The sequence below is a fragment of the Poecile atricapillus genome, chromosome 19 (assembly GCF_030490865.1).
Source record: "Poecile atricapillus isolate bPoeAtr1 chromosome 19, bPoeAtr1.hap1, whole genome shotgun sequence".
NCBI classification, from domain to species: Eukaryota; Metazoa; Chordata; class Aves; order Passeriformes; family Paridae; genus Poecile; species Poecile atricapillus.
The window spans coordinates 3,950,970-3,978,760 of NC_081267.1; the positions used below are offsets into that span (position 1 = coordinate 3,950,970).

At 45.9% G+C, this 27,791-nt stretch overlaps 1 pseudogene; it reads right to left on the reverse strand.

The window, feature by feature from the left end:
• The window catches only part of LOC131586325 (uncharacterized), a 1,027,770-nt pseudogene that overhangs the window by 886,912 nt on the left and 113,067 nt on the right, over nt 1-27,791 (reverse strand).

The window sequence follows — 27,791 nt, forward strand, 5'->3', positions numbered from 1 at the left end:
CTGGTGTTCCCCCTGTGCCCAGAGATGAGGATTCACCTTGGGAGAGCCGTTGTGGCAGCGGGAGCTGGCCCCATCTGATGTTCCTGCCCCTCCTGAAAGGGTGCTCCCCGCAGACCATCTCGTGCAGCAGGATGCCCAGGGTCCAGACGGTTGCTGCCTCGCCATGGTACCACCCAAAGTCGTTCCATTCTGGGGGGCTGTATGATGGTGTTCCTATGGAATATGGATGGAGCTCATCAGGGGGATGCTGCTGCTCCCAGAGCCTGACCCCAGCATCCCTGGGCATGTGGGGGCTTCCCCAGTGGCCCATGGGGTGACCTGCTGCCCTCTCGCCAGCACCTGGGACTTGGGTACAAACCCAGGGCTGGAAACGAAGTCACTGGTGCTGGAAGAGGGCAGCAGAAACCCTGGCAAGGCCCGACCATGACACACAAAGGGAAATACCCACTCAGTGCTGGGGAAAAACCATACCCACATCCTCCCTGCTGGCATTGCCCAAAAAACATTATGAACCAAGGCAAACCAGGTGAGCAGAGGAGTCCAAGCCCATTCTCACCTGCACACGAAAACAGCTGGTGCACAGGTTCTGGCTCCCCCTCTCTGCTACCTCAACCATGGGGGTTTTGTCAGGCTGGCTGCCCCAGCCCCAGTCCCAGGCCTGGGAGAATCCCTGCTGCCACAACCAGGTTGGGCCAGGAGATGTCGGGACCAGGAGCCTACCCCTGTGTGGGCTCACCTGCAAATTGAGTGTAGGCTGTCTCCTGAAGGTAGGTGCCACAGCCGAAGTCTATCAGTTTTGCCTCGCCGGTGTCCAGGTCTACCAGGATATTCTCTGGTTTTATATCTCGGTGCAGGACCCCGCAGCTGGTGCAGTGCCGCACGGCTGCCAGGACCTGCCGGAACAGCTCCCGCGCCTCTTCCTCGGACAGGAACCTCCGTGTCCGAATAAAGTGCCGCAGGTCCTGACACCGCTCTGGGCGCTCCAGCACCATAACAATGTAGCTGGGGAGCTCAAGCCACTCCAGCAGCTGCACCACACCGGGGAAGCCTGTGGACACCTTGTCCAGCAGCACTATCTCCAGTGGTGCGCTGGTGCCGTCGGGCTGCAGGAGGAGCACGGTGCTGTCAGTGGGGCTGAGGCCGTGCCAGGGCTCGGGAAGCCCTCAGCCAGCTCGGGATGCTCTGTGCCCTCCGCTGGCCCCATGCCCGCTCTCCCTCCAGGTGTCCTGGCAGCTCCCACCCTGCCGGGTCCCGGCTCATCCCCGCCCGGCACGCCCCGGCTTCTGCCGCTGGCCCCGCTCACTCACCAGCTCGCCCCAGTGCCGGACGCGGTTCCGTGGCACCTTTTTGATGGCCACCTGTAAGCCAAAGGGAACAGCGGATTCAGCTCAGCGCCTGCCGTGTCCAGCCCCATCCTACTCCTCCGCCCCCTTCTCCTCCTCCGCCCCCTCCGCCCGCTCCTCCTCCTCCGCCCGCCGCTGGCTCCACCGCTCACCGGGAGTCCGTCCGAGAGCCGAGTGGCTGCGAAAACTCTGCCAAAGCCGCCGCGTCCCAGCAGTGAACCCACTCGGTAGCGCTGCTGCAGGGCCTCCTGCGCCTTCCCTGGGGAAGAGACGCGGCCGTCAGTGCTCGGCCCGGGGCCAGGAACGGCCCCCGAGCGCTCCCTGACCTCCCCGGGCCGGGCATCCGCAGGCGTTCGCTCTTTGGAACGCGACAGCGGCGGCTCGGGGCCGGCGGCCGCACTGCTGAGCGGCGGAGCTCGGGCCGGGGAAGCCGCAGCGGAGGCGGCGGCAGCGGCCGCGCCGCCTGTGTCCTCCGCGGGCCCCGGGAGGAGCCGGAGCCGGGGCCGGGGCCGGGGCCGGGCCAGGCGGAGCCAAAGGGCAGCGATGCCGCCCCAGCCCCAGGCAATGATGCCCGCCCAGCAGCGCCAGCGCCAGCACAGCCAGAGCTGGGCGGAGGCGAGACCGCGGAGGGATGCTCGGGGCCGGGGCCGGGGACGGGGACGGGGCCGGGGCCGGGGCCGGAGCCGGGGCCGCGGCAGCCCCGCCCGGGGCCGGGGGCGGACCGGGGGCATGGCCCGGGTGGGCACAGGGAGAGGGAAACTGGAAGGGAATGAGACACAGGAAAAGGGAGACCGGGATGGGGTGCGGGACAGTGGGAGAGGGAGAGGAGAGACAGGAATTGATAAATTCTCTGCTTTTGCTGCTTTCGCTGCTGCCGCTGCTGCTGCTGCCGCCGCTGCTGCTGCCGCCGCTGCCGCTGCAACTGAAGCACCGGGACCGTTTGTCCCCGTGTCCGTTTGTCCGTTGCCCGCTCGGCCCCGCCCCGAGCCCCGCGCTCCCCGGGCAGCCCCTGAGCCTGGCCAAACACGGGAACTTTGCCCTGGTGAGCCAAGAGCCAGAGTCTTGACTCCTGCACAGGGGCACAGCAATGCCCTTGGCTGCTGCTGTGCCTTGTCCCTGCTGAGGGTCAGACACTGTCTGAGCACATTCCCTGAATGCAGAATTTGTACCTGAGCCAAGCACTGCACTTGTGTCTCCAGCATTGCTTTCCAAGTAAAACAGGGGGAGTCAAACTGGGTGTAGCTCATGGTATTTTACAGTGTCTAAAACTTGCCAAGTCTCAGATCTTAGAGGTGAGATCCATTTGGAATGAATGGGATGGAGAAACAGTGCAAGATGGAAAAGTGAAACATAAAAATCAATAGAGAAAAATAGAAAAAAACATATGGGTTGTTTCTTTGGATTTTATTTTCATTTCTTAAAAAAGTTGTTTCAATTTTCCCAGAATCTCCTCCCCAGTCCTGTCCTTTCCAACAACCTGTCCTGGAGAACAAGGCACAGCTCCTGTCACAAGATGTGCCCCCAGCTGCAGCTTCTCTTGGCTTCCCACACTGTGAATGCAGCACAACTCTTGCAGCAAAGCAGGACAAATATCTGAAGAACTTGACAACTTGTTCTTTCTTTTCCTTGTGGACAGGGGAGTTGTGCCATTGGTGAGGTTTTCATTGTTCCTCTTCTAGCCAAAGAAAACATGATGGGCTACCAGGAATTGTTGGGGAATACAAGCCTGGCTGAATGTGGAGAAAGAATCTCCAGAGCCTGCAGCCAGCAGTGGAGAGCTCAGCATTCCAATAGCCCCATGGACATCTTGAAAGTGATCTGGAACGTGAAGATGGGCTGACAGAGGGAGTTTGTTTCTGTGTTCAGTTTAGATGATTCTACATGTCTTGCAGTGGTAGAAATCAAGAGCACAATCAGTTGATGATAAGCACCAGAACATGATAAGCTGGACCTCTGAGTGGATGAAAGACAGTGAAAAGGAGAAATGCAGGGAATGACTTGGTGAACTTAGTGTGTAAGAAGGGTCATTTTTTCTTATTTTGTGGGATTTTTCTTGATTTTTGTGGGATATTCTAGAGATTTGGTGGAATGTTTCTGCAATTTGGTAGGGTTTGGGAATATTTACGGATTTTTTTTTTTAAATTTTTGCAATTTTGTAGTAATTTATCCCAATTTGGTGGGATTTTGCAAAAGTTTACATAATTTTGTGTTATTTTTATGAAATTGTAAACTATTTTGAGGAGACAGGAGGAATTTTGAGGGATTTTTCTTGATTTTGTGGAATTTTGTGGAGATTTGGTAGGATGATTCTGGAATTTGCTAGGGTTTTCAGAACATTTAGGGAGTTGTGTGTGATTTTTCTGCAACTTTCTGGGATTTTGTGGAGACATGAAGAATTTTGTGGTATTTTCTTAAATTTTGTGAAAATTTGTGGGGATTTGGTGGGATGTTCCTGGAATTTGCTGGGGTTTTGAGAAGATTTCTGCAATTTTGTGGGATTTTTCTTGAATTTTGTGGGATTTTTATTAATTCTTGTGGGATATTCAAGAGATTTTGTAAGATGTTACTGGAATTTGGTAGGGTTTTGGGAAGATTTAGAGATTTTTGTTTTTGTTTTTTCAATTTTGTGGGATGTTTTTTGAGTTTTATGGGATCTTGCAAAAGTTTAAATAATTTTGTTGGATTTTTAGGAATCTAGAAGGATTTTGAGAAGACTTGAAGAATTGTGAGGGATTTTTCTTAGATTTTGTGGTATTTTGTGGAGATTTGCTGGGATGTTTCTGGAATTTGGTGGGGTTTTTCAGACCATTTAGGGAATTGTGTGGGATTTTTCTGCAATTTGGTAGGATTTTTCTTGGATTTTGTAGGATATTGAGGAGATTTTTTGGGAGTTTTGTGGAATTTTGAGGGATTTTGAGGGGACATGAAGAATTTTGAGGTATTTTTTAGATTTTTTAGAAATTTGTTTAGATTTTCTGGGATGTTCCTGGAATTTGGTAGGGTTTTGAGAAGATTTCTGCAATTTTGTGGGATTTTATGGAGACTTGAAGAATTTTGTGGGATTTTTCTTAGATTTTGTGGAAATTCGTGGGGATTTTGTGGGATGTTTCTGGAATTTTGTGGGATATTTTTGTAGTGTTGTGGAAATTTCTGGTATTTTGTGGGATTTTGAGAAGACTTGAAGAATTTTGTTGGATTTTTCTTATATATTGTGGAATTTTGTGGCAATTTGGTGGGATGTTTCTGGAATTTGGTAGGGTTTTCAGAACATTTAATTAATTGTGTGGGATTTTTTCTGCAATTTAGTGGGATTTTTCTTGAATTTTGTAGGATATTGGGAAGAGTTGGTGGGAGTTTTGTAGAATTTTGAGGGATTTTGAGGAAACATGGGGAATTTTGAGGTATTTTCTCAGATTTTGTGGAAATTTGTGGCGATTTGGTGGATGTTTCTGGAATTTTGTGGGATTTTTTTGTACTGTTGTGGAATTTCCTGGTATTTTGTGGGATTTTGAGGAAACTTGTCAAATTGTGAGGGAATTTTTCTTAGATTTTGTGGAATTTTTTTCCGATTTGGTGGGATGTTTCTGGAATTTGGTAAAGTTTTGAGAACATTTAATGAATTGTGTGGGATTTTTCTACAATTTAGTGGGATTTTTCTTGGATTTTGTAGGATATTGAAGAGATTTTGTAGGATTTTCCTTGAATTTGGTGGGATTTTGTGGAGACTTGAAGAATTTTGAGGTATTTTCTAAGATTTTGTGGAAATTTGTTTAGATTTTCTGGGATGTTTCTGGAAATTGTTGGGGTTTTGAGAAGATTTCTGCAATTTTGTGGGAGTTTTCTTGAATTTTGTGGGATCTTGTCGAGACTTGAAGAATTGTGACGGATTTTTCTTAGATTCTTTAGAATTTTGTGGAGTTTTTGTGGGATGTTTCTGGAATTTGCTGGGGTTTTCAGAACATTTAATCAATTGTGTGGGATTTTTCTGGAATTTGGTGGGATTTTTCCTGCATTTTGTAGGATATTGGGGAGATTCTGTGGGAGTTCTGTGGAATTTTGAGGGAATTTGAGAAGACATGAGGAATTTTGAGTTATTTTCTTAGATTTTGTGGAAATGAGTGGGGATTTTGTGGGATGTTACTGGAATTTGGTGGGGTTTTGAGAACATTTCTGTAATTTAGTGGGATTTTTCTTGAATTTTGTGGGATTTTGTGGAGACTTCAAAAATTTTGAGGGATTTTTTCTTAGATTTTTTGGAAATCTGTGGTGATTTTGTGGGATGTTTCTGGAATTTGTTTGTGTGTTCAGAACATTTATGGAATTGTGTGGGATTTTTCTGCAATTTTGTGGGATTTTTCTTGAATTTTGTCGGATATAGGGGAGATTTTGTGGGAGTTTTGTGGAATTTTGATGGATTTTGAGGAGACATGAAGGATTTTGTGGGATTTTTCTTAGATTTTGTGGAAATTTGTGGAGATTTTGTTGGATGTTTCTGGAATTTGTTTGTGCTTTCAGAACATTTATGGAATTGTGTGGGATTTCTCTGCAATTTTCTTGGTTTTTTCTTGAATTTTGTAGGATATTGAGAAAATTTTGTGAGGTGTTTCTGGGATATGGTAGGGTTTTGAGAAGTTTTCTGCAATTTTGTAGGATTTTTTTTTGGAATTTTTTTGTGATTTTGAGGAGACTTGAAGAATTATAAGTGATTTTTCTTAGATTTTGTGGAAATTTGTGGAGGTTTTGTGGGATGTTTCTGGAATTTGGTAGTGTTTTCAGAATATTTACGGAACTATTTGGGATTTTTCTGCAATTTTGTGGGATTTCAGCTATTTTGTAAAATATTGAGGAGATTTTGTGGAAGTTTTGTGGAATTTTGAGGGATTTTGAGGAGACATGAAAAATTTTTAGTTATTTTCTTTGATTTTGTAGAAATTTGTGGGGATTTAGTGGTATGTTTCTGGAATTTGCTGGGGTTTTCAGAACATTTAATCAATTGTGTGGGATTTTTCTGCAATTTGGTGGGATTTTTCTTGAATTTTTTAGGATATTGAAGAGATTTTGTGGTAGTGTTATGGAATTTTGAGGGAATTTGAGAAGACATGAAGAATTTTGAGGTATTTTCTCAGATTTTGTGGAAATTAGTGGAGATTTGGTGGGATGTTTCTGGAATTTGCTGGGGTTTTCAGAACATTTGATGAATTGTGTGGGATTTTTCTGCAATTTTGTGGGTTTTTTCTTGAATTTTGTCGGATATTGGGGAGATTTTGTGGGAGTTTTTTTGAATTTTGAGGGATTTTGAGGAGACATGAAGTATTTTGAGGGATTTTCTTAGATTTTGTGGAAATTTGTTTAGATATTCTGGGATGTTTCTGGAATTTGTTGGGCTTTTGAGAAGTTTTCTGCAATTTTGTGGGATCTTGTGGAGAGCTGAAGAATTGTGAGGGATTTTTCAGAGCTTCTTTGGAATTTTGTGGAGATTTGGTGGGATGTTTCTGGAATTTGGTTGGGTTTTGGGAAGATTTAGGGGATTTTTTGAGATTTTTTTCTGGAGTCTTAAGGGATTTTGTGGAGACTTGAAGAATTTTGTTGGATTTTTCTGAAACTTTTTGTAAATTTGTGGCGATTTGGTGGGATGTTTCTGGAATTTTGTGTGTTTTTTTTGTACTGTTGTGGAATTCTCTGGTATTTTGTGGGATTTTGAGGAGACTTGAAGAATTGTGAGGGATTTTTCTTAGATTTTGTGGAATTCTGTGGAGATTTGGTGGGATGTTTCTGGAATTTGGTGGGGTTTTGAGAAGCTTTCTGCAATTTTGTTGGAGTTTTTTCTAGAATTTTGTGGGATTTTTTGGAGACTTGATGAATTTTGTGGGATTTTTCTTAAATTTTGTGGAAATTTGTGGCGATTTGGTGGGATGTTTCTGGAATTTGGTAGTGTTTTCAGAACATTTACAGAACTGTGTGAAATTTTTCTGTAATTTTGTAGGATTTTTGTAATTTTGTAAAATATTGAGGAGATTTTGTGGGATTTTTGTGGAATTTTGAAGGATTTTGAGGAGACATGAAGAATTTTGAATTATTTTCTTATATTTTGTGGAAATTTATTTAGATTTTCTGGGATGTTTCTGGAATTTGTTGGGCTTTTGAGACGATTTCTGCAAATTCGTGGGATCTTTCTTGAATTTTGTGGGATCTTGTGGAGAGCTGGAGAATTGTGAGGGATTTTTCAGAGCTTCTTTGGAAATTTGTGGAGATTTGGTGGGATGTTTCTGGAATTTTGTGGGGTTTTGAGAAGATTTCTGCAATTTTGTGGGATCTTGTGGAGAGCTGAAGAATTGTGAGGGATTTTTCATAGCTTCTTTGGAATTTTGTGGCGATTTGGTGGGATGTTTCTGGAATTTGGTTGGGTTTTGGGAAGGTTTAGGGGATTTGGTGAGATTTTTTTCTGGAATCTTGAGGGATTTTGAGGAGACTTGAAGATTTTTGAGGGATTTTTCTTAGATTTTGTGGAATTTTGTGGAGATTTGGTGGGATGTTCCTGCAATTTGCTGGGGTTTTCAGTACATTTAATCAGTTGTGTGGGATTTTTCTGCAATTTAGTGGGATTTTTGTTGAATTTTTCAGGATATTGGGGAGATTTTTTGGGAGTTTTGTGGAATTTTGAGGGATTTTGAGGAGACATGAAGAATTTTGAGGGATTTTCTTAGATTTTGTGGAAATTTGTTTAGATTTTCTGGGAAGTTACTGGAATTTGGTAGGATTTTGGTAACATTTAATGAATTGTGTGATATTTTTCTGCAATTTTGTGGGATTTTTCTTGAATTTGGTGGGATTTTGTGAAGACTTGAAGAATTGTGTGGGATTTTTCTAAGATTTTTTGTAATTTTGTGGGATTTGGTGGGATGTTTCTGGAATTTGGTGGGCTTTTGAGAAGATTTAGGGAATTTTGTTCAATTTTTGTTTGGAAACTTGGTGGATTTTGAGGAGTCTTGAAGAATTTTGTGGGATTTTTCTTAGATTTTGTGGAAATTTGTGGAGATTTTGTTGGATGTTTCTGGAATTTGGTGGGCTTTTGAGAAGATTTCTGCAATCTTTTGGGATTTTTCTTTAATTTTGTCGGATATTGAGGAGATTTTGTGGGAGTTTTGTGGAATTTTGAGGGATTTTGAGGAGACATGAATGATTTTGAGTTATTTTCTTAGATTTTGTAGAAATTTGTGAGGATTTAGTGGGATGTTTCTGGAATTTGGTAGGATTTAGAGAACATTTATGGAATTGTATGGGATTTTTCTGCAATTTTGTGGGATTTTGTAGAGACTTGAAGAATTTTGAGGGTTTTTTCTTAGATTTTGTAGAATTTTGTGGAGATTTTGTGGGATGTTTCTGGAGTTTGCTGGGGTTTTTCAGAACATTTAATGAATTGTGTGAGATTTTTCTGCCATTTGGTAGGATTTTTCTTGGATTTTGAAGGATATTGGGGAGATTTTGTGGTGTTTTGTGGAATTTTGAGGGATTTTGAGGAGACATGAGGAATTTTGAGGTATTTTCTTAGATTTTGTGGAAATTAGTGGGGATTTTGTGGGATGTTACTGGAATTCGCTGGGGTTTTGAGAACATTGAGGGAATTGTGTAGAATTTTTCTGCAATTTTGTGGGATTTTTCTTCAATTTTGTGGGATTTTGTGGGGACTCGAAGAATTTTGAGGGATTTTTTCTTAGCTGCTTTGGAATTTTGTGGCGATTTGGTGGGATGTTTCTGCGAATTTTTTGGGTTTTGGGAAGATTTAGGGAATTTTGTGAGATTATTTTCTGGAATCTTGAGGGATTTTGAGGAGACTTTAAGAATTTTGTGGGATTTTTCTGAAATTTTTGTGGAAATTTGTGGTGATTTGGTGGGATGTTTCTGGAATTTTGTGGGATTTTTTTGTACTGTTGTGGAATTTTCTGGTACTTGGTGGGATTTTGAGGAGACATGAAAAATTTTGAGGGATTTTTCTTCCATTTTGTGTGATTTTGTAGAGATTTTGTGGGATGTCTCTGGAATTTGGTGGGGTTTTCAGAACATTTAGGGAATTGTGTGGGATTTTTCTGCAATTTTGTAAGATTTTTCTTAGATTTTCCTGGATTTTTCTTAGATTTTGTGGAAATTGGTGGAGATTTTGAGACGTTTCTGGAATTAGATGGGGTTTTGAAAAGATTTAGGCAATTTTGTGGTATTTTTTTCTGGAATTTTGTGGGATCTTGATTTTTGTGGGATATTGAGGAGATGATGTGAAATCTTTCTGGAATTTTGAGGGCTTTGGAGGAGACAAGAAGAATTTGGTGAGGGATTTTTCTTAGATTTTGTGGAATTCTGTGAAGGTTTTGTGTGATTTCGCTGGAATTTTCTGGAATTTTCAGAAAATTGAAAGAATTTTGTGGGATTTTGCTTGATTTTTGTGGGATATTGAGGAGATTTTGTGAGATGTTTCTGGAATTTGGTAGGGTTTTGAGAAGATTTCTGCAATTTTGTGGGATTTGTCGTGAATTTTGTAGGATATTGAGAAGATTTTGTGGGAGTTTTCTGGAATTTTGAGGGATTTTTAGGAAACATGAAGAATTAGGGGGTATTTTCTTATATTTTGTGAAAATTTGTGGGGATTTTGTGGGATGTTTCTGGAATTTGGTGGGCTTTTGAGAAGATTTAGGGAAATTTTGTGGGATTTTTATTGAACTTTGTGGGATTTTGTGGAGACTTGATGAATTATGAGGTATTTTTCTTAGATTTTTTTTTAATTTTGTGAACATGTTCTGGGATGTTTCTGGAATTTGGTAGGATTTTGAGAAGGTTTTGTGGGATTTTTTAAAATTTTTTGCACTTATGTGGGATTTTTTGGGAATTTTGTGGCATTTTTCTTGATTTTTGTGGGATATTCAGGAGATTTTGTGAGATGTTTCTGGAATTTGGTAGGGTTTTGGGAAGATTTAGGCCTTTTTTTTAGTTTCTCTCAATTTCATGGGATTTTTTTGCAATTTTGTGGGATTTTGCAAAAGTTTAAATATTTTTGTGGGATTTTTTCTGGAATCTTGAGGCATTTTGAGGAGACTTGGAAAATTTGGTGGGATTTTTCTTAGATTTTGTGGAAATTTGTGTGATTTGGTGGGATGTTTCTGGAATTTGGTGGGGTTTTCAGAACATTTAGGGAATTGTGTGGGATTTTTTCTGCAATTTGGTGGGGTTTTTTCTTGAATTTTGTAGGATATTGAGGAGATTTTGTGGGAGCTTTGTGGAATTTTGAGGAATTTGAAGAGACATGAAGAATTTTGAGGTATTTTGTTAGATTTTGTGGAAATTTGTGGGGATTTTTTGGGATGACACTGGAATTTGGTGGCATTTTTTAAAATTTCTGCAATTTTGTAAGATTTTGTGGAATTTTTTCGTATTTTTCTTAGATTTTTCTAGGATATTCAAGAGATTTTGTGAGATGTTTCTGGAATTTGGTAGGGTTTTGGGAAGATTTAGGGTTATTTTTTAGTTTTTTGCAATTTCGTGGGATTTTGCAATAGTTTCAATAATTTTGTGGGATTTTTCTGGACTCTTGAAGGATTTTCTGGAGACTTGAAAAATTTTGAGGGATTTTTCTTAGATTTTTGGAAATTTGTGTGATTTGGTGGGATGTTTCTGGAATTTGGTGGGGTTTTGAGAACATTTAGGGAATTGTGTCAGATTTTTCTGCAATTTGGTGGGTTTTTTCTTGAATTTTGTAGGATATTGATGAGATTTTGTGGGAGTTTTGTGGAATTTTGACGGAATTTGAGGAGACGTGAAGAATTTTGAGGTATTTTGTTTGATTTTGTGGAAATTCGTGGGGATTTTGTGGGATGTTTCTTGAATTTGGTGGGTATTTGTGAAGATTTCTGCAATTTTGTGGGATTTTGTGGAATTTTGTGGGATTTTTCTTGATTTTTCTAGGATATTCAAGAGATTTTGTCAGATGTTTCTGGGATTTGGTAGGGTTTTGGGAAGATTAAGGGGTTTTTGGTATTTGTTTTTTCAATTTTGTGCGATTTTTTTTAAGTTTTGTGGGATTTTGCATAAGTTTAAATAATTTTGTGCGATTTTTGTGGAATTTTGTGGTATTTTGTGTAGACTTGAAGAATTTTGTGAGATTTTTCTTAGATTTTGTGGAAATTTATGGAGATTTGGTGGGATGTTTCTGGAATTAGATAGGGTTTTTTCTTGATTTTTGTAGGATATTGAGGAGATTTTGTGAGATGTTTCTGGAATTTGGTAGGGTTTTGAGGAGATTACTGCAATGTTGTGGTATTTTTCTGGAATTTTGTGGGATCTTTCTTAAATTATGTGGGATTTTGTGGAAACTTGGAGAATTTTGTTGGATTTTTCTTAGATTTTGTGGAAATTTGTGGAGATTTTGTGGGATGTCCTAGAAATCTGATGGGGTTTTCTTGCCGCGGCGGCGGAAAGCCCGGAGCACCGCGACTTCTCCAGAAGCAGCCTTGAGAAAGGCTGGCCCGAAGCGCATGCGAGCAGCTTCGAGCAGTCGAGTGATTCCAGCTCAGCTCAGTAATAGTATAGTGATTCCAGCTCAGCTCAGTAATAGTATAGTGATTTCAGCTCAGCTCAGTAATAGTATAGTGATTTCAGCTCAGCTCAGTAATAGTATAGTGATTCCAGCTCAGCTCAGTAATAGTATAGTGATTCCAGCTCAGCTCAGTAATAGTATAGTGATTCCAGCTCAGCTCAGTAATAGTATAGTGATTTCAGCTCAGCTCAGTAATAGTATAGTGATTTCAGCTCAGCTCAGCTCGGCAGCAGCGGCGGCAGGCAACACAGGAAGCAGGGACGAGACAGCTGGTCCAGCGTTCCACCGAGGCACAAGCCTTTATTCAGGCAAAGCTTCAGCAAAGGGTGCCGGTAACAGCGAATCTCCCGAACAGAGGAAAACCCGGGATATTTATGGGGAAGGAGAGGGGCGGGGGGAAGCCCGAGATACCTGTATCGGGGTGGGACAGCAGGGGGGAACACCAATGAAACACAACAGTTTAACATAACTAACTCAAAGACCCCTGGGAGCGACATTGTGTCGCTATTACAGCGAAGTATCTCCTCTCCAGGGGAGAGCCAGTATCTCGGGCCCAGCAGGCTCCTCCGTACCCACACTTCCCCATATTAACATAGAGTGTTGCATTTTAAACTCTAAAAAGCTTTACAAGTTCTTTCCTTGTTTCTTGACCTTTGGACTTTCTATCAGCAGAAGGACATTGTTTTACCAATCAGGGATTCTCCTTTAGCTGGCTAGGCTATTGTTCTTTGGTCATATAGTAACTAGTACCCAGTATCTTATGACTCAAAGCAAGCTTTCATTTCTATTTCAATTCTAGGCTTCATACCTTCAGAATCTGTTGTTAAACAATCATATTCGCAAGGTTTCCCTGTTTCATCTTCCCCAACATAAACTGTCACTTTTAATATAAATTAGAAGCTAATTTGAATATTTTTAAGTGTAATTCCTCTGTTAAATCAAAAAGTCATAGGTTAAAAATTAGATTAAATACTGTATAACTGCTGTTCTTTTGCTAAACTGTGAAGTTGAAGGTATCAATTAATGGTTAAGGTATAAGTGAAGTCCTGTTAAGTTTGACCTCTGTTAAGTTTTTAGGCCATATTCCTTTTATCCTTGACCTCACTGTCCTTTTGTCACAGACACACACACATACGGACAGTTCTGGGTTCATTTCTGGTTGGATTTGGATTGCCTGGATTTTGTTTGGTTTTGTTGTTGCTTTGTTTCCTTGCTGTGCCTGAAGTGTCCAGTCAGGAGCAGAGTGACTCTTGCCAAGGAACTTTGTGCTGCTGCTGCTTAATATTAAATCTGGTTTTTGCTGCTCCCTTGCTGGGGATTTTTTAAGCGCTCTCAAGCCCTCGTTGGTGACAGGGTGAAGGAGCCCTGGCCCAGGCTCTGGCCCTGGGGGACACAGGGATGCTGCCAGGGGTTCCCTGTCCCCCTGTCCCATGCCCCACAGACCTTGGGATGTCCCACAGCCATTCTGTGATGTCCCAGCCTGGACTGTGATGTCCCAGCCCCTCTGAGATAACAGAACCTACTCTCTGATGTCACAGCCTTCTCTCTGACATCACACACTCTTCTCTCTGATGTCACACAGCTGCTCTGTGATGTCACAATCTGCTGTCTGATGTCACAGAGCTGCCCTCTGGGATTGTGGTGTCTGCTCTGTGACCTCACAGCCCACTCAGTAATGTCACAGCCCACCCTGTGGTGGCTCTGCGGTGTCATACAGAAACTCTGTGATGTCACAACCCACTCTGTGATGTCATGCATTCAACCTCTGATGTCATAGTCCTCTCTGTGATGTCACAGCCCACTAAGTGATATCACCCAGCCCACACTGTGACATCACACCCTGATTTCTGATGTCACAGAATCCCCTCTATGATGCCGTAGCTGCTCAGTGACCTCACACAACAAACTGTGATGTCACAGCCCCATCTGTGACCTCACACAACCCACTCGGAGCTGTCACACAGCCCCTTTCTGACATCACAGCTGCTCTGGGGCTCCAGGACACAGCCACAGAGGTGCTGCTGTGACACAGCCCCCTCTGGCACATCCCACAGCCCCTGCCAGTGCTGAGCCCCTGGGAGCTCTGTCTGGGCCTGCTGGTGTCCCTGAGCTGCCCTGGCAGGGCCCCAGCCCTGCTGGGCTGTGCTCAGGAGCTGCTCCTGGCCAGAGCTGTCTCTCTGCAGCGCTGCCCTTGCCAGGAGCTGCCTCTGGGCCAGGAGCCCGGCCCAGCTCAGCAGCACAGACACAGCACCAGCACTTTCATCACCTTCTCGGGCCTTTGGGGCTCTCTGCATCACACTCAGTCCCTCAGAGTGTGCTCCAGAAACTCCTCAAGAGCTCATAGTGAGATTGAAACACTGAAGTTTCTTGTAGTTGAAATGAGAGACACGAGTGAGAAAGCGTCCCCAGGTTCCAGGTAGAGCAGAAGACTGGAGGCCCTGATGGCAGCTGGGGACAAGCAAGGGAAAGGTGTCTGTGGTGCTGAGCAAAACTGGATGTGTTTCAGGAATGCCAAGGGCCAAGGGCTGAGCCCCAGCCCCTGGCAAGGCAGATGCTGTCCCTCCCTCATTGCTCAGGGCTCTTCCCGGGGCACTGGCATGTGGGGATGTGCAATGCCAAGGGCAGCACCATGGGGCGGCCCCTGCCAGGCTGCTGAGCAGGGACAAGGAGGCAATGAGGCCCCAGGGCTGCCAGGGTCACTTGTCCCCTGCTGGCCTCAGGCCCAGGGCCAGCAGCCATGGCCAAAGGGCTGCACAAGTTGCCTCTGGCAGGGCCTTGCAGCTGCTGCCCGTCCCTGTGCCCTCTCCAGCCCAGGCTGCCCTGTGGTGTCCATGCCCTGCGCCTCTGTCCCTGCAGGCTGTCGTCATCCCCCGGCTGCCCCACCTCGCTGGCCCCTTCCTTTGCTGACAGCTCTGTGTCCTGCCTGCCTCTGCCTGGCCACACAAAGCCTTGGGCTGCTCCAGACTCCATCTGGGGGATGTGTTGCACCACAGCTCTGCCCTGGGACACAAATCCCTTTCTCCTGGTGTCCACTCTGGGCCTCCCCAGCTGCACTTGGCATCAATTCTTTCTTTCTCTGGCTCTTTTCCACTATGTCAAAAGGATCCACAATCTCTGAAACCACTCTTTAAACACTCTCATGGCTCTCCTCCACCGTCCTCAGTCTCCACCCCATGGACCACAGAGCTCCTTTGTCCCTATACAGTGATCATGTGCCTGAGGCCTCAAAACCCCACCTTGAGAGATCTCTGGGCACTCTCCAAGGGGTTTTCAAATGAAAAGATTCTGCTCATAGTCTAAAACTCACAAGAGTAGAGGTCCAACCTGACCTCTCTGCCATGGCTGCTCTTGTCTGGGAGCAATTTTTGGATACATATATTTGGGAGGCCAAATTCTAAATGGTCCTTTGGCAAGAAGTCCGGTTCTTTTCCACAGGGAGGAAGGAACAGAGCCCCACTGTTTCAGGGGCAGATGCGACGGGACCACCAGAGGCTAAGGACAGCCAGAACTGGCAGGTTTTTTCTGGAAGATACCCTTGCATAGAGGAAATTTTTTAGGTGGAGTACCAGTTTTGGCCATGGGCATCAGAAAAGATGGATGGTATTCCACTGTTAATCCTGTGGGACAAATTGCACTATGTTTCAATTCCACCTGTCCAATCTTTACATATAAACCTTTGACAAAGTCTGGGTGCTGGGATTGGATCCTGCCCACCCAGTCTCCTCTCTTAGAAGGAATTTAAAAGTCTTGGCATCCTGGAGTGGTTGGATGATCCATGGTGGCTGTTGAGTGTCATTTCTTCACTTCATGACGCAGCAGGAATTTCTCTAATAAAGAAATAAAGCTTTTGCCTGAAGCTCCCACACTGCCCATGACAGGAAGCCCTGGGAGTGTCTGTGACATCCCGGCTCTTTGGCAGCCTGGGGACTCCTGGGATGTCACCGTGGAGCCCCCAGGAGTGCCTGTGACATTCCAGCTCTTGAACAGTCTGGAGACTCTTGGAATGTCCCCATGGAGCCCCTCTGAGGGCCTGTAACAAATCTGATCCTTGGTAGGCAACCATCACCAGCCCCCTGTTGCTATGGTCTGTTTCCATGACAACCATCACAGCCCCTGTTGCTATGGTCAGTCCCTTGGCAGCTCCATGGAGACCCCATGCCAGGGGTGGTTGCCATGGACACCAGCTCAGGCCTGGAGCCAGAGCCCATTGTCATGGCAACCATTTGCAGTCCCATCCCCAGGCTCATGGGATCACAGAGCCACAGAATTGGCTGAGTTGGGAGGGACCCATGGGGATCCTCCAGTCCAACTGCTGGCCCTGCACAGGACACCCCAACAATCCCAGCCTGGGCCTGGCAGCGCTGGCCAAATGCTGCTGGAGCTCAGCCAGCCCTGGAGCTGGGAGCCTTCCCTGGGGAGCCTGTTCAGTGCCCCAGCAGCCTCGCGGGAAAAACCTTTTCCTCACATCCAGCCTAAACCTGCCCGCCTCAGCTCCAGCCGCTCCCTCCACTCCTGTCCCTGGGCACCAGAGGGAAGAGGTTCCCACAGCCCCCAGCCAGGGACCCGCTCCCAAGGCTGCTGCCATGGCAACCAGGCCTGGCACCAGCTGGGATGCTCGGTTTCCATGGGCTGGGCTTCAGGAATGGGATTTTCCAATTTCCTGCTCCCGCTGAAACCGTGCTGCCGCTCTCTTCCCTCCCACCTCCCATGGAAAGCAGAAAAGGCAAAGATCCCATGCTGGGATAAGAACAATTTATTGAGAAGAGCAATGGGATAAGAAACAAACAGGAACAGAAACAATTTGGATAACAGAAGGGATAACAAAATTGATTCACAGGGAAGACTAAAATGCCACCAACTGGCTCTTCCTGGCCACATATTTCCTCCTGCCAAGAAAGGACACTGTTCTCTTCTGGTGAGAGAGAGGGAGTCCTTTTCCTGCCCCTGGCATTGACCTGAGATGGGATTGAATATAATGATAGGGCCATGGATAGACCCTCATGTTCTTTGATCTCACATTATGTCATTACCATGGGCAGGAAAAGGTAGAGGTGTCTTCCCAGCATGGACCACAGGGAACATGGATCACTAGGTCTCTGCCAAATTTGAATTCTCCAAGGGGGGATGAAGCTGGAGCAGTGCACAAAGCTCTTCCTGCACTTGGAGCACTCGCAGGGCTTCCCTTACTGGTGCCTCTGTTGCCATTTAATTCAATAAAATGCAATATTAAGATAGTAGCAAACGTTAACAGTTAGCATTAGTTGACATTAGTAGTAGTCATGCTAAGGCTTGGTAGGCCGCATGTAGCCTGCAGATGAACTGTATAGCAGATATTGCAATGTAAGCAGTGTAACTAGGAGATAATCTAAGGAATGTACCTGTTGGCAGAATTTAAAGGTTAAAGAGATAATCGTACCAAGTAGTGAAAGTTTGTGATGATGAAGAAATCATGTAGAAAACATATAAAAACCCTGTGATTTTTCTGTGAAATGGGGCTCTGTCTTTGGATGCTAGTCCACAGGCTCCCGGGCCCTCAATAAAGCACCGCATAAACGACTTCGGTTGTTTGTGTTTTCTTCGGATCGGGCAACAGTTTTCTGGCGACCGCGGCAGGACTCCGAAGGTGGCTGGGGCGGTTCGCGTTCTGATCCACTCCACGCCGGCACCGAGTGATTCTCGGGGAGTCATCGGTTCGTGCCCGACCCCCGCACCTGGCGGACGACTGCGAAAGGTAAGCCCGAAGGTGCTTTATTTTCTGGTTCTGGTTTGGGTGCCTGCTCATAAGACGAGGCTGCGATCCTCGCAGGGTTGGGCTAAGACGTCTGGGTGGTCTGGGGAGCCTAGGCGCCGGCTGTCAGACGCGGCGAAAGCTGCGCAGGTCCGGCACTTGCCCCTCGCGGCATCAGGTAGCGGCAAGTGGGATTGGTCTGGTATTTATCTGGTATTAAGTCTCTTTTGTCACTGTATGTGGTTTGCTTAAAATTTGTTAAACTGTAAATATTGATTGTGGTTTTGTATATTGCTGCTTGTTGATTGATATGATAGTGTGTTGTTGAATTATTGTTTAGGTGTCTGTAAGTTGTTGCTGCTAAAAGTGAAACTACCTCAGTATTGGAGAGATTGTGTGTGAGTGTGTGGTATGATAGATTTTGTTGGGCTGTCAGTATTGATTGTGGTTTTTATTGTTTCGTATATTGCTGCATATTGGTTGTTGGTATTGGTTACTGAGTTTTTGTACGGCTGTAAGTAAGGTTCAAAATGGCATTTAAGGCACTTAAATTTATGGTTCAGTCTGATAAGTCTGTGGTTCAATCTGATAAAGGTATCCCAGAAAGTACCCCGCTGGGATGTTTACTGAAGAGGTGGAAAAGTGAAGGGTTTTTCCAGGAGATGAGTAAAGATAAAATGATTGATTATTGTAATCATTGGTGGCCCGAATATAAGCGAGAGGGACCGTCATGGCCAGAGGATGGTACTGTGGACTTTGACACCATAAATTCGTTAATGCGCTATTTGGAGGACAGTGAAAAATGGGATGAAATACAGTATTTAGACTTGTTCCATTTACTGCGTCGTAAAAAGGAGTGGCAAACCGAGTGCGGAATAATGGTGCTAGAGATGAAAGAATCTGAGTGCGGGGGGGAGAAGTGTTGTAAAAAGGAATCTAAATGTGTGCGGTGTTTAGCTTTAAAATCCCGGACAGAAGAAGATTTGTCTTTACTGGTGTCACCAGGCGCGCCTTCCACTGCACCCCTCCCTTCTGCTTCACCCCTTCCTACCGCTTCACCCCTCCCTTCTGCCTCACTTCATCCCTCGCTGTATCCGCCGTTACCTGAAAGTAGTTCGGAGGAGGAGGACGGGGAGGATGAGGAGGCGACAAACGTTACAGTGGCACCCAAGAATGCTAAAAAGGTTGCTATACGTCTTCCAATCCCTTCCCCGTGAAATACTCCCCTCGCAGCACGAACTAGACTGGGACGTAAAAATCATGGGGGACCCCAGTTAATCGCCCCTTTAAGGGAAGCTGTGGGACCCCAGAAAGAGAAAGTGGTTGTGAAAGTGCCTTTCTCCCCAGGAGATTTGGTGATTTGGAAGCAGTCAGCAGGTAATTACCGTGAGAATCCTGAAAAGGTGGCACGGGTGGTTAAGATGATTGTTAGAACTCAGAACCCGGACTGGAATGACACGCAGGTTTTATTAGATACCCTAATGGATTCCACTGAGAAAGGGATGGTGTTGCGGGCCATGAAAGAGCGTGCTCGGGAAATGATTAGACTGTATCGAGTTGGGGAAACCGCGAATGACTTGGTTCCGAGTGATGATCCAGGATGGGACCTGAACAAGGTTGAAGGGATGGAATCTATCAGGGCGTACCAGGAGTTGTTGGTGGAAGGAATCAGGACCGGGATGCCTAAAACATTAAATTGGTCAAAGTTGTATTCGGTCAAGCAGGATAAGAATGAATCTCCTTCGGCATTTCTAGAACGCCTTAAGGAGACTGCTAGTCGCTTCACTGATTTAGATATCGACAGTGAAGCAGGAAAGTTGCAGCTTGCTTTAATCTTTTTGGGTCAGGCACAGGAAGATATACGTAAGAAACTGCAGAAATTAGAAGGTCAAGATACTCGGGATTTGGATAAAATGCTAGAAGTGGCTTGGAAGGTTTATAATAACAGAGAAAAAGAAACGGCCAAGAAACAGCAGGCGAATCTATTAGCTATAATGCAGCAAGCTGGTAATAGGGGAGGAGGCAGAGGTGGTTTTGGGTGCGGTCGTGGCTCTGGACGTGGCAGGGCAGGATTCCAGAATGTCAATTTCGGGGGACGGGGGATAACCCCTCCTGGTCCCCAACAAGGAGGAATTGCTCCTAATCAATGTGTGTTCTGTCGTCAGATAGGACATTGGAAAAATGAGTGCCCAATGAAAGCTGGACTGGGAGGAATGCCAGTGAATGGATCAACAGGTTACTCCGTGAATCCGGAAGGTGGCGCCCAAGCATTTGTGTTGGGGAATTATCAGAATCAAAGCTGACTAGACCAGGACTTGGAGGTCAGGATTGATATTGATGGGGGGGACGGGAGTGTGTCGTGGATATGAGGGCAACGCATTCAGTATCCACGATAAACTCTTGTTCTTTCCCATTAGTGATACTACCATACAGGTGGTGGGAGCAACGGGACAATTAGAAGAAAGACCCTTCTTACAACCATTAAATTTGAGATTTGGAGAAAAAGAATTCGGGTGTGGTTCTGACATTTAATGATGAGAACAAGGCAGAGATTTGTTGTCATCGTTGAATTTCAGAATTATATTCGAAAACGGGAGAGTAAAATTGGAAGCACAAAGAATTTTGCAGGAATGTGAATCAGACTTTAACACTCCTATTTTTCCAGTTAGGAAACCGAATGGTAAGTATCGGCTAGTGCAGGATTTAAGGGCAATTAATAATATTGTCAAAGACATTTACCCAGTGGTTGCCAATCCGTATACTCTATTAACATCTGTGTCAGAAAAATTTAAATGGTTCTCTGTTATTGATTTGAAAGATGCTTTCTTCTGCATCCCTCTGGCATTGGAAAGTAGGAAATATTTTGCATTTGAATGGGAAAATCCTGACACTGGAAGGAAGAGACAGCTCACCTGGTCTCGACTGCCGCAAGGATTCAAAAACAGCCCTACAATATTTGGAAATCAATTAGCAAAGGAATTAGAAGAATGGAAGACTGCTGAGGTAAGAGAGTTACCCTCCTCTTATGTTGTTCTCCAGTATGTGGATGATATCTTTTTGGCAACAGCAGAAAAAGGATTGTGCCTGAAATTGACTATTGCTCTGTTGAATATGTTGGGCCAGGCTGGCTACCGAGTGTCAAAAGAAAAAGCACAGCTGATAAAAGAGAGTGTAATATACTTAGGATGTGAAATCACCCAAGGCCAGAGACGACTGGGAGTCAATCGAGTGGAAGCTATTTGTGCTATTCCCCTTCCCAGGAACCATCAGGAACTAAGGTCTTTTCTGGGAATGGTGGGATGGTGCAGGCTGTGGATTCTGAATTTTGGACTTCTAGCCAAACCATTATATGAAGCTCTGAAAGAACCGCAGTTGAGCTGGGATCGACCGAGGAAAAAGGCCTTTGAAGACTTGAAACAAGCCTTGAGAGAAGCTCCGGCCTTAGGCCTTCCCGATTTAAATGAAGACTTTCAGTTGTATGTAAATGAAAGACAGAAACTGGCACTGGGAGTGCTAGCTCAGAGACTTGGTTCATGGAAACGCCCGGTAGGGTATTTTTCGAAACAACTAGATACGGTAAGTGCTGGTTGGCCGTCATGCTTGCGGGCAGTTACGGCCACAGTGATCCTCATCCAGGAAGCCAGGAAATTAACTTTGGGCAGGAAAATAGAGGTATTTGTGCCTCACATGGTACTGGCAGTCCTGGAACAAAAGGGGGGACACTGGCTTTCATCCAGCAGGATGCTGCAATACCAAGCAATCCTGAGAGAACAAGATGATGTGGATCTAAAAATGACTAATCATGTTAACCCAGCAGAATTTCTCCGCAGTGAGCAGGAAGAAGGAGAATTGGCACATGACTGCATGGAAGTGATTGAACAAGTGCATGCCAGCCGAATGGATTTGAAAGATGTTCCAATGGAAGATCCGGATTGGGAACTGTTTACCGAGGGGTCCAGTTTTGTGGAAAATGGTACCAGGTATGCGGGATATGCGGTGGTAACAGTCACCACTGTAGTGGAAGCAAAGGCCTTGGTCCCTGGAACGTCAGCTCAGCGAGCTGAGATCATTGGACTCACTAGAGCCCTAATGTTAAGTTCCGGAAAGAAAGTGAATATATGGACTGATTCTAAATATGCTTTCGGGGTTGTGCATATTCATAGTGCCCTATAGAAAGAACGAGGGTTATTGAACTTTCAGGGAACTACCATCAAATATAGAACTGAAATTCTAGCCTTGCTAGATGCAGTACACCAACCTGAAAAAGTTGCAATAATGTATGTGAGAGGTCACCAGAAGGAAGAAGCAAAAATATATCGAGGAAACAGATTGGCTGATGTCACAGCACGAGAAGTGGCCAGAGAAGTGTGGACCCAAATGGCCCTGATACCCACTAAGGTGAGTCCTGTAACTCCACATTTGACTCAAGAACCGAAGTATTCCCCGGATGATGAAAAACTAGCGTCACTGCTGAGAGCACAGAAGAATGCAACTGGATGGTATGTAACAGCCATGGGACAAGTTGTGGTTCCCACCCGAATTATGAGAGCCATCTTAGAGACTGAACATAATAAATGCCATTGGGGAGCAGAAGCATTGGTAAAATTTCTAAAGAAAGAAGTAATTTCTAACCAGATGTTAACATTGGCAAAACGGGTGAATGCCACGTGTCCAACTTGTTTAAAGAATAATCCAATAGTTAGGAAGCAGATCCAGTTGGGAAAATTAGAGGTGGGACCAGAACCAGGAGATTTGCACGTGCAGGGTGATCAGACAATATTTAGTTATATCATGTCACTAAGCAAAACTCTTAATGCTTTAAGGGGAACCTTGCAGTAGAACCGACCTTTACCACTGGAAAATCCGGTGCATGACATTCAACCAGGAGACCAAGTCTATGTGAAGAATTGGTCCACCCACCCCTTGAAAGAGACATGGGACGGGCCCCGCTAAGTGATCTTGACAACTTACACTGCAGTAAAGGTCGAAGGAATCGACTCATGGATCCACTACACCCGAGTCAAGAAAGTCCCTGTACAATGGGAGACTCAGATAGTCTCTCCAACTCGGGTGATCTTTCGCAAAAAGTAGCCTTTTTGATTGTATTGTTGCTGGTAGTAACGAAACCAATTCCTGTTAACAGCTCTACTGTGGTTGCAGTTACCGAACCAGTGGTTGGTGTTATGGAAAGGATGGATGTGAACCTGACCCATAACCAGAAAACTGAAGTCCAGAATGTGCAAGCAACCTGGAAGGAAGGTGCTGATTATCCAGAAGCAAATATTGTCACAGTTTGGGGTAAGGATGCACAAAAGACCAGGCCTAGAGAGCTGAGAGATACAGAAGTAGCTGTACATCAAAGTCACGAACAAGAGAATTTAGTAGTAGGATTGATTAGAGATTTTGGAAAAGTCCAAAATGTGTCTCGAATTACAGCATGCTTGCCCCTCCCACAAGCAGCAGGAGAACCAATTCCGTGGGGAATAATTCCCATTCCATTACTACCTGAGACGACAGACAACACATCTACAGTATGTCAAAAGACTGTCCAAAAAGTAGCCGCCCGACCTGAAGAAGATTGTATGAAACTGCCCAATAGCAAATTTACCCGCATAAGAGGGTTTAACAATGTAGGGTGGTGTCAGTATAATGAGTTGCAAGATTGCCAAAATATCACAAGCCAGACTACACAGTGGGATGAGTGGAAAACCGTATGGGGTCCGAGTTTACTAGAACATTATAGTTATATTGGAGCAGTGGACTGGTGTATACAATGGACAGGAAGTAAAAATCAAACCCCGGAAGAAGTCTATAGAACAAGGACCTCTACAAGAGACATTAAAGCAGCTAAAGAAAATTGGAATTGTACTAAAGTCATTACATGTGATACCCCTGGAAGCCAGATTAGCCTGGCTCCTCTTAGAGTACTACTTAAGTGGGGATGTGAATGCAGGAAATTTAATCATACAATTACAGGAGAAGCATCCGGCAACAGTGGAATCAGACGAGCGGTAAGTTGTAGAGTTACTACTGTCAAAAGTCCAGGGAATTTAGTCTGGGTAATGGGACATGGACAATGGACTACGCATATTCCTATAGATGGGCCTGTGACACAAATCACTCTGGGAGTCCCGACCCTCTGCCCCCTGTGGAAACAATCGAAATTAAAACCTAAACGAAAGAAAAGAGAAGTAGATGAATTTGCTGAATTAGAAGATGAATGGCATGAACCTGATGGTGGAGTTAAATTTGGGTGGGCTTTAGAATCACTATTTGCACCTATAGCCTCCTATAGGAACAGAGAGATGCTATACAAATTGCTAGGGCAAACTGAGAGATTAGCAGCAGCCACTAAGAAAGGATTTAAAGACATGAATCTGCAATTACAAGCCACATCCCGAATGACTTTACAGAACAGGATGGCACTGGATATGCTATTGTTAAAAGAGCATGGAGTGTGTCAGTATCTAAAAAGAAAAATTGACCATTGCTGCATCCATATTCCAAACGTGACCATTGAAGTAGAAAAAGACATTTCTCAATTGGAAATGACTGAATCCAAAACAAAAGAAATTGAAAAAGAAGCACAACATAATTGGATCGGAGCAATATTTGAGTCTTTAGGACTTCAGGTTTCTGGATGGGTTTCGTCAGTGATACAGTATATTTTGTTATTTGCAGTCTTGTTACTAATCATTTGGTTAGCCTATAAGTGTGTTTTAGGAGTCGTCGAAAAGGAAACAAGACGCACCAGAAGAGTGATCAAAGCCTTGGCAAGAACCAATGAGATACGTCTCAATGAAAGACGCCGACCTCCCCCGAAATATGAAGATGTCGTTGGGCAAGATAATCCAGCATTTGAGAGAACCCACGAGGACTAAGGGTTGAGCATTCTTGCAGAAGATTGAAGAATGCTCAAAAGGGGGGAAATTGTTGCCATTTAATTCAATAAAATGCAATATTAAGATAGTAGCAAACATTAACAGTTAGCATTAGTTGACATTAGTAGTAGTCATGCTAAGGCTTGGTAGGCCGCATGTAACCTGCAGATGAACTGTATAGCAGATATTGCAATGTAAGCAGTGTAACTAGGAGATAATCTAAGGAATGTACCTGTTGGCAGAATTTAAAGGTTAAAGAGATAATCGTACCAAGTAGTGAAAGTTTGTGATGATGAAGAAAGCATGTAGAAAACATATAAAAACCCTGTGACTTTTCTGAGAAATGGGGCTCTGTCTTTGGACGCTAGTCCACAGGCTCCCGGGCCCTCAATAAAGCACCGCATAAACGACTTCGGTTGTTTGTGTTTTCTTCGGATCGGGCAACAGTACTGAGTTGGATTCAGTGACATTGAGTGGTTTTGAGGTGAAAGATCGAACCCTCTTGTCTCTTTGAGTGCCAAGAAATGGAGACAACTACACCAAATAACCCCACAACCCCCAAATACTCCCAAGTATCTCCCAGATTCCCTTGAAGCACTAGTAAAATGTGAGGTTTTAGATGCCTTTGATGAATTTATTGATTTTTACCACTATTTCTCTGTTCTAAATAGAGAAAGATGAATCAAAAGATAATTGAAACCAAAATAAAATGATCTCCAGCCCAGTGTGTGCCCAACACAGATCACTGGGAACGTGGGTCATCAGGGCTCTGCCCAACGTGGGTCCTCCCATGGGGGATGGAGCTGGGGCAGCGCACGAAGCTCTTCCTGCACTTGGGGCACTCACAGGGCTTCCCTTACCGGTGCTTCTGTTGGTGTTGGGTCAAGTGAGATCTCTGGGTGAAGCTCTTCCCACACTGGGGACACTCGTAGGGCCTCTCCCCAGTGTGGATGCGCCGGTGGGTGATGAGGTGGGAGTTTCGCTTGAAGCCCTTCCTGCACTCGGGGCAGCGGAAGGGCCTCTCATCTGTGTGAATCCGCTCGTGCCTGAGGAGAGTGGAGCTCCTCTGAAACCTCTTCCCACACTGAGGACACTCGTAGGGCCTCTCCCCAGTGTGGATCATCTGGTGGATGATCAGTTTGGACCTCCGGCTGAAGGTCATCCCACACTCCCGACACTCATAGGGACGTTCCCCAGTGTGGATCCTCTGGTGGCAGATCAGGCTGGAGCTGTGGCTGAAGCTCTTCCCACACTGGGGACACTCGTAGGGCCTCTCCCCAGTGTGGATGCGCCGGTGGATGATGAGGTGGGAGTTTCGCTTGAAGCCCTCCCCACAGTCAGGGCAGCGGAAGGGCCTCTCATCCGTGTGAATCTGCTGGTGCTTGAGGAGATTGGAGCTGCTGTGAAACCTCTTCCCACACTCACCACACTCGTAGGGCCTCTCCCCAGTGTGGATGCGCTGGTGGATGATGAGCTCAGAGCTGAAGCTGAAGCCCTTCCCACATTCCCCACACTCGTAGGCCCATTCCCCAGTGTGGATCATCTGGTGGCAGATCAGGCTGTTGCTCTGGCTGAAGCTCTTCCCACACTCCAAGCACTTGTAGGGCTTCTCCCCATCCTGAAGCTGCTCATGGACCACCAGCTCAGAGCCCTGGCTGGATCTCTGGCCGCCTTCCCGGCACAGGGTGGGTCTTTCCTCCTCAGAGCACCCTGGGATGGGTTTGGAGCCCCTCCTCCTGCGGGATCTCTGGGACTTTTCCTCCCCATTGTATTCCTGCACTGTGGTACCGCTGAAAACGGCCTCTTCCATGAGGTTCTGCTGTGGGGATTTCTCCTCCCTGGTCTCCATCCTCAGCTCCTTGTCTGGGGGAGGAAGGACAAGGAGAGGATGGGATTTGCCTCCGTGCCAGAGGGAAGGGGAAGGAGATCCCCCCCAGTGCGTCCCCGGCAGGACGGCGTCGGCAGCGGGGTTGTCCTGCAGCCGGGGGCCATGCTGGGCTGGGAGATGGAGCAGGAGAGAGGGGGAAAGGGGCACTGACTTCCTCCTCACCTGCCTGGGTGTCCTGGGGCATCTTCCTCTTCCTCACAGCCTCCTTTTCCATCCAGCCAAGGTTTGGGAATGGGAAATCCTGGTTTGGGGAAATACAAGGGATGAGCACATTGAGTTGATGTCCCACATTGTCCACACATTGATGTCCCTCTGCCAAAGTCCATCTCTAGATGTCACCGAACATCTGGCGTCTATAAAAAGCTCCCAAACTCCAAGATTCAGCTCTGAAAATGCCTCCCAGGAGTTCCCCATCTCTCCTCTCTCCCCTTTGGTGTTGAGGGGTTCCCCCTGTCCCAGCTGCTGGTGGTCACGCTTGCACTGGGGTACCCTGTCTGCTCTGTCCCTGCCCTCCCCAGGCTGCTGGAAGTGCCAGCAGGAATCCAAGAAGTTCCCCGTTTTTATCTCCTCACTTAAGGATGCTGGGACCTCCCAATATCATCCCAAGGGGCATTTTGTGCTCAGCTTTGGAGTTCTTCATTCTCCAAACATCACCCCCAAAAAAACCCCAACCCAGGAACCCCCCAGGATATCAGGGCTGAGCTCCCCCACCCTGGTCACCTGTGGGATGGGAGGGTGATGATCCCACGGGCGGGGGGCTCTGAATTCAGGGAGTGCTCAACCTCTTGGTTCCTTCTACTTTCCCTGATCTTCATCTATCCCTCCTCTTCCTCCTGCTCCTCCTCCCTAACTCCACCTTCTTCTTCTACTTCCATCCCCTCTCTCCTTCTTCTTCATCCCTCCTCTTCCATCCCTCCTCCTCCTCCTCCCCCAGGAGCAGTGACACCCTCGGTGCCCCGTTCCCAAACCCCTCACAGCCCACGGCAGGAGCAGGGATGGAGCCGGGACAGGTCGGGATGGGCAGCGCGGGGCTCTCCGCTGCTCCCACCCGCTGGGGACAGGGGGAACCCGGCCTGGGGAAAAGGAGAGGGAAACTGGGAAAATTGGGGGCTGCAGATCCAACCTGGGGCTGGCTGGGGACCCTGGCTGGGGACTGCCAGCCCTTGGGGCTCCTCTGGGGAGATGCGGGAGGGGGGAACACAGAGAGGGCTGGGGGATCCCAGGAGTGGCAGCACTGGCAGGGACTGGTTTGTACTGGGATCATCCTGGCAGTGGCTGAGATTGCACTGGCTGTGTACTGACATCATACTGGGATCATACTGGGAGCAGCTGGGCCCATGCCAGGAGAGATTGCGATCACACTGAGGGAAAC